An 11194-nucleotide genomic window follows, 5' to 3' on the forward strand; every position below is an offset into this window, starting at 1 on the left:
GACATTCGTGACGCCCGGCACAACCCCTTCACCCCCTGCCTGTACATCCCGCCACGCAAACAGCCCTTCCCGACCCTGCCCCCGGGGCCACCGAGCCCCGAACGGCGCCGGGACCAACTTCTGAGCGGCACCGGCGGGTCCTTTGTTACTTTGCTTTTGTTGTCACACGCCGGCGCGTCCCCGTCCCCATCGTCCCGTCACCGTGTTCCCCCCACATCCCTCCCACAGCCCCCCCAGGCAGCGTCCCCGAGGTCAGGGAGCGACATCTGCCAGCGCGACGGGGCGACGCCGGTACCGGCACTGGGGAGGGGGGCGCAGCGCCGGGGGCATCTCCGGGGGCATCTCCGGGGCTACCCCGCGCGGCGACACTTGGGGTGACACCGCCACCCGCGGTGATGCGCCCCGGCAGCCCCGCGGGGGCCGCTGGAGGAGCCGTTTCCCCGAAGCTTTTCCCGTTGGGAACGCGAAGGACGGACGGACAGACGGAGGGACGGAGCGAGGTTTCCATGCCTACCAGCGCTCCCGCTGAGCGGGACCTCGGGGAGAGTCACTCCCCCCCCCTCCCCTTTCCCATCCGACCCCCCTCGCCTCGGCCCCGCCGGGGGATGCAGCGCAGCCCGCGGGCAGCAGCGGGGGCCGGGGAACGCCGGGGGCCGGGGCGGGCCGGGAGGCCGGAGGGGTCCCCGTCCCCCCGCAGCCCCAGGTGCGGCCCCGCCGCCGGGCTGGGGGCCGGGGGGCGCGGACAAAGCGGCACAAAGGGGCCGCTGACACAGCAGGGCCCGTTTCCAGAGAAACAAAACTTCCGCCGGCCCCGGCTCCGCGCCCCAGGTAGCCGGGATGGGCATCCCCCCCACGCCCCCCCAAAGCTTGCCTCAGCCGTCCTCCCACAGCACGGCGTGCCCCATCATTCCCCCAGCCCCCCCGGCAGGGAGCGGCGGGGGGTGAAGGTTGCCCGGCCGGGTCAGCGCACACGCGGGGCCGTTACCGCAGGATGTGTGCGCAGCTTTGTTTGTGCGTGGGATGGCTCCCCCCCCATCCCCATCCCACCCCCTAACCCCCCATGCCACCCCCCCCATCCTCCTCTGCCCAATCAATCATCCCAGCAAAGAATAACCCGACCCGAAGCAGCCCCGGCCCCGCAGGAAGGACGCTGCCGGCTGCGGGATGCGGTGGAAAAAAAATAGGAAGAATAAAATTAAAATAAAAGGGAAAGGGAAAAAAAAACACAACCAAAAAAAAAAAAAAAAGCCCCAACAAAACACCCCACACCTCCGCGGGGCGCATGGGGCCACGGTTCGGCGGAGTTTGAGGCCGTAATTCCCAAATTCGGGTACAATCCACAGCCCCCACGGTGTTTTTGGGGCTGGTGGCACCCACGCCTGTGCCAACGAGGGATGTTCCACGGCGCGATCGCGGTGGCTCGATGGGTGTCGGGGTGCGTGGGGTACCCTCCCCGCCGCGGGTGGGGAGAGCAGGGGGTTTGGGAATCCCGTCTGACCGCGAAGCGGGCCGGGGGGGGCGGGAGGGGGGGGTTCGTTTGAAACGGGGGGATGATAAAGTTGGGTGAGTTGTCGCACATGGCTGGGCGATGGCGAGCGGCGCCGCTCCCACGGCCACCCGGCAGCCGGGCACCGGTGGCGGAGCCAAACTGCCGCGGGAGCCCGGCGCGCCCCGGGGAAGCGGGAGCGACCCACGCGCGGACAGCAGCGCCGGGTGGGGGTTCGGGGTTCCCCCCGCGCCCCCCACGCGAGCCCCGCCGCGGGTGGCAGCCCCGGCCCCGCTGCCCACCGCCTCCCCCCGGCGCCGCCGCCCCCGCCGCCCCCCGGCCCCGCCGCCACCATTGTCACCCGGGAAACCACCGGGCGCTGCCGCGGCGGTCCGGGGCGGCGGGGGGGAGACGTGGGGGACTCACTCCATCCCTCCCCACGGCTCCCGGCGCATCCCCGCCGGGCTGCGGGTACCGGCAGCGGGGTTCAGTCGCACCGAGAAAAACTTTGCTCGTTACCCCGCCGTCCTCCTCCCCCCCCCCCGCCTCCCCTCCCATCCCCGGGAAGCGGCGGGGCCGCTCGGGCGCCGCGCAGGCAGCACCGGCCGGGCCCGACGCGGGCAGGCGGGCAGGCGGCCAGCTCCGGCCCCGCCGCCGCCGCGGGCAGCCCGGGCACGGCGCCGGGCAGCGGGGCGAGCCGCGGATCCCCCCGCCAAACTTTTTCTTCTCCACCGCCTCCCCTTTCTCCGACAGCCCCCCGACACCCTTCACCCCAACTCCGCCGCCGGAGCGCCCCGGGGGCCGGCACCGACCGGCGGTCCGGGAGCCGCCGCGCTGCGGGCAGCGCCGCCGGGAGCGGCGGGGGCTGCCCGGGCGCCGGGAAAGGGGGGCAGGCGAGGAAGGGAGAGGGGTAAGGAAGGGAGGTCAGCACCTGCCCGGGGCCGGGGCCGGGGCCGGGTAGCCGAGGCGGGCTCGGTGCCTCGCCGCCGCCGCACACCCACCTCCACATCGCCGCTCGCTCTGGGAGTGCGCAGCCCCCGCTCCGCGCTGCACGGCGCTGCCGCCGCCGCCGCCGCTGCCCGCGGCTGCCGGCAAAACCCGGACCGGACCGGGCCGAGCGCCCCGCGCCGCCGGACACCGCGACACGCCGCGACACGACACGCCGCGCGCGCCCCCCGCCGCCCCGCGCGCGCGCCGCCCGCACAGCACCCCCCCCCCCCCCCACCCCCCTCCCCCGGCTCTCCCGACTCCCATCTCCGTGTGGCTACACCCATCCCCGGTGTCCCAGCCACCCCCACGGGCGTCACCCCGCCGAGCCCTGTGCCAGCCGACCCCGCGTGTGAGGACAGAGTGTGACCCTCGTGTCCCACCCGCCCCTCACGGGGTTTATCCCTCTCTGACCCCCATGTCTCATCTACCTCCGCTGTCACGGGTGTAGCCGTGGTGTGCCCACCCTCCCCCGTGTACCAGCTACCCCCGTGGGCGTCACCGTGGTGTGTCCCCCCGTCGTGTCCTGGGTGCCCTCATGGGTGTCGCTGTGCAGTGCCGTCCGTGGGCTGTAACGCGACACGGATGTTGCTGTGGTGCGTCGTCCTCCGCGTCCCAGCTGCCCTCCCTCACCTCCCACCCGCCCCCCCACCAAAATATCACCGTGCTGTCCCAACCCCGCATGTCACACACGGATGGGACTGGAGTGTGTCCCCCGTGTCCCATCCACCTCCACGGATGTCATCCTGTTCGTACCCCTTCCATGTCCCACCTGTCCCCCACAGGTTTCACCCCACTATCCACCCCCTGTCCTAGCCGCACCCATGAGTGCCAGCATGATGTTCCCCTCCCCCATGTCCCACCCGCCTTAGTGTGCCCCCCTAATCCCCACCGATCCCCAGTGGGATGTCACCATCCTCTCTCTGGGATGTCACCCAACTGTGCCTCCTCCCGCCCCCTCACCCGAGGGGTGACATCGCATCCCTAGAATGTTCCTCATCCGTCTGTCATTCTGTGGGGTGCACATCCCTCTGTCCGTCCCGCCCATGGGATGCCCCCCTGCATGTGCTCCACCCCTTGTCCCCAATGTGGGGTGTCCCCCTGCAGGTCCCCCATCCCTCTGCATCCCCTGTGGGGTGCCAGTCCCTCTGTTCTCCCCTCCTTGGAGTGTCCACAGAGAGTTCCCATCTCTCTGCCCCCCGTGGGATGCAGCTGGCGGCAGGTCCCAGAAGGAGTCACCCCCAGGTGAGGTGCAGCCGAGGTGCAGAGGAGGGGACTGACGGGTGCAGAGCTCCCCCATCCCTCCCGCACGCCCAGGGGCTCAGGAAGGATCGCTCTGGGCAGGAGCCCCAATCCCAAAGTCCCAAGCCCCGGGCTTGCTGCCGCCACCGGGAGGGACCTCACGGTCTCACAGCGGGACACCGGTGAAATCCCCCTGAATAAACAGCAAATAATCGATGGACCGATAAGTCAGCCGGAGGGAGGGGACAAAACCCGAGGTTTGGCCCCACGGGGGGGGATAACACGCTTGGCCCAGAAGTTTCCTGCTCAACTTTTTTTGCCAGAATTTTTTACTGCTGAGGGAGAGAGTTGTTGTTGGGTTTGGAGGGTTGTTTTTTTTTTTTTTTTTTTTTTTTAATCTCCCCTTGGAGTTATGGGCACTGAAATATTGGAAGTTAAAAAAAAAAAATCTTTAAATCCCCACTCCTCAGCCGAGAGCAGCTTTCCAGGGACAAACAGCCCAAAAAAACCCACCACCCCCAATTCCTGCAGCCTTTTCAGTTGCCAGCAAAATACCCAAACCCTCTCAAAAGCAGAAACCCTGACAAAAATGAAACTGGGTTTGTGTTGCCGTTGATTTTTTTTTTTTTTCACAGGAATGCGAAATCTCTTCCCACCCCGCTCCCGCCTCGAAATGAAACAAAAAAATCTGCGATGGGGCGGGGGGGCGGGGGGGGGGCGAGCGGCACGGATGCGCTGTTTGTATTTGATCCACGTCTCGTTAATTATGCGCCTCTCGCAAATTTAGCCATTGGGATTTGCAACCGCGGGTGCTGTGACGATGCTCCAGCTTCCCAAAAAATCTCCCTCCCGGGTGGCAGTGATGGGGGAGTGCGGTCCTATCCTCTTGGGCACCCTTTCAGCTCCTCTGCTGGCCCTCTCAGTGTGCTCCCAACCTGCCTCTCTCCACAACTGAGCCTCTCAGCACCCCCCAAAAAGGAACAGAGGAGCCTCGTGCCCCGCACACGGGATATGGGTGGCACCCGTGGCACAGGAGAAGGGACAGCATCCCACCAGCACCGCTCCAGGTGACACTGCTCAGCATACAACACCATCTCACCCACGTGGGCTTCACCAAGGGCATTTTCTTTGCCCCTTTTTGGCTATTTTTAAGGACCTGACATGACCCCTCCGATGCAACCATGAACCACAAGGTGTTGATGTCCCTTTTGCCAAGGCAGGGCCTGTGGAAGTGGCACCTGGACTTTGCCACCTACTGAAGGTCCCCAAACGCAGCAGCACTTCACTTCTCAGAGTGTTTGGAAAACTTAACGTGTGTGCAAATCACCTTTACTGAGGTCTGGAATCCCCAAAGAGAAGGGAAACTGAGGCACAAAGCCAAGCTGGGACTTGGTGACAGCAACAGCAGCAAAGCTGTGGCTTCAGCCCAGTGCCCCCCAGCAAACCCCCAGGCTCCCCAGTCTTTCCACTGCCCAGTCCCCATTTCTCCAGTCACTGAGGGTCCCCCAAATCCAGAGGAGGATCCCCCAGTGCTCCCAGACAGGTAGATCCCCACAGCACAGGGACAAGGGGCACAATCCCTGACCCTCCAATCTGCTACTGGAGCCCTTTCCAATGCCATGCAGGGGGCTGTGGGGAACAGGAGGATGAGGATGAGGATGGAGGGCAGAGGGGATAGAGATGGAGGGCAAGGGAGTGGGCCAGAGATGAAGGATGATGAAGATGATGATGATGATGAGGATGAGGATGAGGATGAGGATGAGGATGAGGATGAGGATGAGGATGAGGATGAGGAAGAGGATGAGGATGAGAATGTCTAGCAAATGGGACAGGAAGGGAGGGTGACAGGACAGGGATGAAGAATGACGAGGCCAGGGTTGGGAGGCAAGTGGGACAAGGTGGAAGGGTGAAGAGAATAGGTGTAGGGATGAAGGGCAAATGGGACAGGGACAAAGGGACAGAGAGACAGGAGAATGATGGTGCCAGGGCACAGGGATAGATGGGACACGGGATGGGGACAGATGGCAAAGGGACAGGGCAGAAACCTGTCAGCAAACAGCAGCACTGCCCAGGGCCTGGGCCAAAATATCCCCCAGCAATGCTGAGCATCAGACCCTGGCAGTGGGGTCTGCACTGATCCCTCCCCAGCTGGGTAACAAGTCCAGGAGCTCTGCCCAGCTCCAGGAGAAGAGCCTGGAATAACTGGGGGTGGGACATGGAGGTGTTACAGAGCAGCCTGACCCTGCAGCAGTGAGAGGGGGTCATGCAGGTCCATGTCCCCCTCCCCCGGGTGGCAATGGGACACCATGAGACAGTGGCTGGAGGGCTGCCAAGGCTGCGTGACTGGGAGACGCCTCCCAACAGTCTCTGGAGCACAAACAAACCTCCAAAATTCCCAACCCCAAATTCCCCCAGCCCAGCCACTGCAATGCAAGTGGGTTACAGAGCTGGCAGTGCCTTGTCACCTCCTCCGTGCATGGTGCTTGGTGTCTCCTGGTGGAGGGAACCCAAATCCAGACAGATGCTTCGTCAGGAGCCCCAGACCTTAGTGACATCCCTGATTTTGGGGAGGGGGCTGGATGGGGTGCCCTGGGAGACACCCCCCATTCTGGTAAGCTGGGGTCAGACTGGTACAAACCCTTTGGCCCTGCTGGTGCTGGAAAGCAGAGCTGCAGCAGCTGGTGATTTTTGGGTGCCGACCTCCTCGAGCGTGGGTCGGAGTGACCCACCATGGTGTTGAGCTGGCTGCAGCAGTCGCACAGAGCTCTGTGTCCAGCTCTCTCTGTGCCCAGAGGACACCGCAGCCCCTCGTTCCACGGGACTCTGCACCTTCCTGCTTACACAAGCCCTGATCCCCAGGACGGGGGTCCGGCGGGCAGCACGTACCCCTCTGCCGGCCCCCGCTGCCCCTTAGCTGAGGTCTGCCGTGTTAATTTTTAACCCCAGCTGTCTCCCACATGGCGGGTGCCGGGCGCGCTGGCCCCGCTCACCGGGGACACGGAGCAGCCACGCGGGGACCGGCCTCCCCTTCCTGGAAAGGGCTGGGGCGTGGGGGGGGGGGGGGGGGGGCGGGTGACACCAGCCCCCGCTGCCCACGGGGTCACCGCATGGTTCCTGTCCCTCCTGGGAACCCAGCGTGGGTTCCTGGGGTGCTCGAGGAGGGAGACGCGGGTGCGGGGCAGACGCGAGGCACCGGCCTTTGTGGCCGGGGGGAGTAGTCCGGGATGTCCCCCTGGCTCCTGTGCAAACGGAATGCTGCCCGGGAATGTCCTGGCAGGAGGGACCCGGGCCTCAAAGCAAACAGACGCCACGCCGGCGGCTGGGAGAAGGGCAGGAAGCCGCTCTCGCTCTGCCCTCTCCCACCCAGGCACAGCGGAGACTCGGGGGAGCGTGGCGGGCAGAGCCCCGGGGACTGGCAAGCATCCCCCAGGCTGCAGGAAGGAAGCACAGCCAGACCCCCACCCAAACTGGCTCATGTGGGGGCTGATTAGCCGCTGACATCGTGCCAGGGGACACCGTGGCCGTGCGGGTGTCCCAGCCTTTGCCAGGGGAGGGAGAGCGGGCACAGGGGCTCTGTGCCGCAGGGGCGGGTGGGCTGTAGCCAGAGTCCCGCCTACGTGCCAGGCAGCAGGAGAACCACGAGGACACTCGAGCTGCAGTGTTTCCACCTCCGGGGACCCTGGCAGGGGTTGGGATTTTTTTTTTTTTTTTTTTAGCCGGGGATTCGCCTGGAATTCAGACGCCCACGTGGTCCAAAATAGCCTGGCTCCAACATCCGGAGCGCCCTGCAAAAGCCATCTGCCTGCACAGGCAGGGCGGGCAGCCGCGGGGCTGGGGCACGCCGGCACACTCCCACCCCATCCCATCCCATCCCATCCCATCCCATCCCATCCCATCCCATCCCATCCCATCCCATCCCATCCCATCCCATCCCATCCCATCCCATCCCATCCCATCCCATGGCTGCCTACGGCTGCTGCTGGGGGTCACGGAAACCTTGCCCAAGTCGTACCGAGGACAGAGGGACAGGCAAGTGCTGTGGTGCATGGCAGGCAGGGGACTCTGGTCCTGGGTCATGTTAACATTGGGGTTTTCCCAGTGTCTGCAAATTTTTGGCTCAGCCTGAGCTGCTGCTCAGCAGCCGGCTCTGGGAGGACACCACTGACATGAAAACAGCCATTCTCAGACTAGACAATGCTGCCCTTCAGATGGATGCTGAAATGCAGAGCAAGCCAGGCTCCAGGGGGTAATTATTTGTGCTCCACCCGTGTTCTCCGGCATTTCATCCCTTGGCCAGCCCTGCAGTGCCATCTCAAATCCATCTCCAGCCCCTGGTGGGACAGGATCCTTCAACCCCAGCACCTGGGATGGGAGGACACCTGCCCAATGTGGAACCTCCTCGTGAGCCCTCACCACAGAGCAGCAGGGCCAGATGGGGCTTTCCAAACCTCTTCTGCCTGTCCACAGAAACAAGGAGACAGAAAGGTCAGAGCAACCCTGATTTTTAAAACAGACATGCCAGTTCCATGATTTCCACTGGAAATATCAAAGTTACTTGTGGGAAGAGCTAATTTGGGCACACTTGAGTCAGGAGTACTGAAGAAATGATGGAGAAACCTGTGCTGGCCTCCTCCTGGTCCCTGTGGCAGCCAGGACATTGCCTCCTGCCCAGCACTCCACCCCCATGCTCCTGCACCCAGGTGTTGCACGCACAGCCTCAGAAGGCAGCAGGGATTTTGGATCCTGGGGACGATGGTGAAACCCACCTGAGCATGTCTGTGTTTTATGGAGGGCCGTGGAAGGTGCAGCATAAGGTCTGGCTTAGGGCTGTACCAGCAGCCAGCAGTGCCTGTGGTCACAGGAGGAGGAGGTGATGCCTTGTCACCTCCCACGGTCATGAGGCCTCTGAGAACAAGCACGTGCTTGGTCCCTCCCCTGTGAGATCCCACCTGGACACATTTCCTTCCGTTCCCATTAGCGCTGCTGCAGCTGAGCCTTGACCAAGACGTTATGGAGGTGAACCATGCTCACCTTGTTTTGCAGAAAGGACTTTGGCATTGGAATGGGCTGCCCAGGGAAGTGGTGGAGTTGCCATTCCTGGAAGTGTTAAAAGACATATGGATGTGGCACTTGGAGACATGATAAACACAGTGGTGTTGAGTTTATAGTAGGAGTTGGTGTCCTTAGAGGGCTTTTCCAGCCTGCATGGTTCTGTGATTCTGTGACTCTCAAAGGCTGCCTTCTCTGTTCAGGCTGGTCTCCTTTGCCCATCTCCACCACCCTGAGAAGAAATCACCCCCTGACTTTCACACGCTGGAGCAGCACCTAGAACCCACCCCCTTCCCTTCTGTCCATAACAGACATCAGCAGCAGCACGTGGTTGATGTATGGAAGGGGCTGACAGACCTGATTCTGTGGGTGTAAGAGGCTGCCCCCCTTGGTCACCTAAACACCATCCACCACGTCAGCCCCGCACTAATCTGAAGCCTCTAATGGAGGCTTCAAAAATGGACGTGTCAAAAGGACCAGTTATGGCCAGGCCACTCTTCCTCCTGATAGGAAACTTTGGAGCTGAGCAACAACTGGATGTCGCAACACATCTAAAACCACCTAAAATCTCCAAGATCTCTCTCTCTCTCTCTCTCCTCACTTTACCTTCAATGCCAGAGTTCAGCTGCAAGGGCAGCACCCAGTACTTGGGTCAGATGAGGTGTGCAAGGGTCCCATCGAGGTCTTCCGGGAGACACCCTGTGCAGCCAGCTGAAGAGCAGGAGCACAAGGCTACACTCACCCACTGCTCCTGCCATCAGAGAAGCCACCTCTTCCCCAAGAAACCCTCCGGGACCTAGCTGGGGATGGGCCAGCAGCCCCTCCCCCTGCCCTAGCCCACCTACTTACTCTGCTTTGCTGAAAGCTTCCCTGCACCCCCCACGCTCTGGGGATATTCTACAGCCCCCAGGGACATCTGGTATCAAAAGAACTGGTGTGTGGAGAGGAGTTAGGCCTGAAGCTCTGACGAGTAGCTCCATTTCTTCCGGGGCGAGCACAACCCAAGAAATCGCGGCAAAGAGCCAGCCTGGAGTTGGATGGGAACAGACCACCATCTCCTTACCTAGGAAGACCAACTGGACTTGTCAAGAGGAAAGAAATTCATCTACATCTCACACATATGGTCTCATCCTAATGGATATGTATGAGCATAAGGGAAGAAGAATAACCTTCTGGTTAGGCTAAGGGCTTGGCAGTTGAGATTTCGCGATGCTATTCTCAGCGCTGTCCACACCTTGCTCCGAAGCCTTAGAAAACTCTTTATCCATCCTCAGGCCTCACGTTTCCATCTGGAAACGGGGCCGATACCTATTTTGTGCTCGTTCAAAGGAGAGAGGAGGGACGCTTGGGATGCATCTCCCTCCTCAAGCGGCTCTTGTTTTGAGTTGAGGAGAGCAGGCAGGAGAGACGGGAAGAATGAAGAGCCACGAGGCATCTCTGGGAAAGCTCCAGCACTGCTTAAGGCTGTCTAGAAAACTCAAATTTCAGTGGAAAGAGGGAAAACGGTCTTTTCCCAGCACTCTGGGGCAGCACAGCTCATCACCTCGAATAACCCAGAGCAAACTGGAGCTACCAGAGCATGTTTTCATCCTTGTGACCCAGTCCAGATGCTTCCTGGGCTCGACATCTTCCAGGAGGGATACACGGATGTGCCCTGCCCGGGGTGAAGGGACTGCCCAGAAGCCCCTGCCAGGCTGCCAGCCAGGCAGGAGTCAATGGCTTGTGGTGGGCAGATGTTATTTGTCAGCAAACCTGCTCGAGGAGGATGGTGCTCAGCACTGGGACTGACAGTGGCCAGCAGCCTTGCCTGAGGTACTCCAGGGGATAATGTGCTCCATGGAAGAAGGTGTCCTAGGAGCCTAGAGATGCTCCACAGGAGATGAGGTGCCCTAGGTGACCCCAAGGGATGCGGTGCTCCAAGTGTCCCGCGATGCTCCACAGGACCAGGTGCTCCAAAGTCCCCAAAGTTCCCCAGAGGCTGAGATGCTCCTTGTGCCCCAAGATGCTGCAGGAGCTCACAGCACTTGGCCAGGCTGGAACTGGGAGATGTCACCACAATTCCCCGCTGCTGGAAATCCCAGAGTCCAGCTGTGTCCATGCTGAACAGAATCACCCACCTCCAGCCCAGCATGGGGGTCCGCCCATTGCCCCTGCCCCAGCTTTCCCAGCCCCAGGATTGCCATAGATCCATGGGTGAACCGAGGGTGTCCCTGTTCATCCCGCCTTCTCCAGCTCCCCTGATCCAGCACTGACTGGGACCCTTTTCCCTGGATGGATGCCAGCACGGGTTCCCTCCTCCATCTCCTCCTCCTCCCTCAGGGCATTTCTGCAGGAGCCCCAGCCCTGCAAGGAGAACACAGAGCAGCCAGAGCAGCTGTAAATCCTTCCCTGCAGCCCAGGGCTCTGCCAAGCTCTCCCTTCCACCCAAAT

At 62.3% G+C, this 11194-nt stretch overlaps 1 protein-coding gene across 1 annotated transcript in view; it reads right to left on the bottom strand.

Moving 5' to 3' along the window:
• Positions 1–2517, bottom strand: part of CXXC5 (CXXC finger protein 5) — a 36290-nt gene extending 33773 nt beyond the window's left edge. The window contains exon 1 of the mRNA XM_062501965.1: positions 2488–2517. The gene's annotated coding sequence lies outside the window, so the exon portion shown is untranslated. The remainder of the gene's footprint in view (positions 1–2487) is intronic.
• Between the last annotated feature and the right edge of the window lie 8677 nt (positions 2518–11194).

This window comes from Cinclus cinclus, chromosome 14, assembly GCF_963662255.1.
Source record: "Cinclus cinclus chromosome 14, bCinCin1.1, whole genome shotgun sequence".
Taxonomy (NCBI): Eukaryota; Metazoa; Chordata; class Aves; order Passeriformes; family Cinclidae; genus Cinclus; species Cinclus cinclus.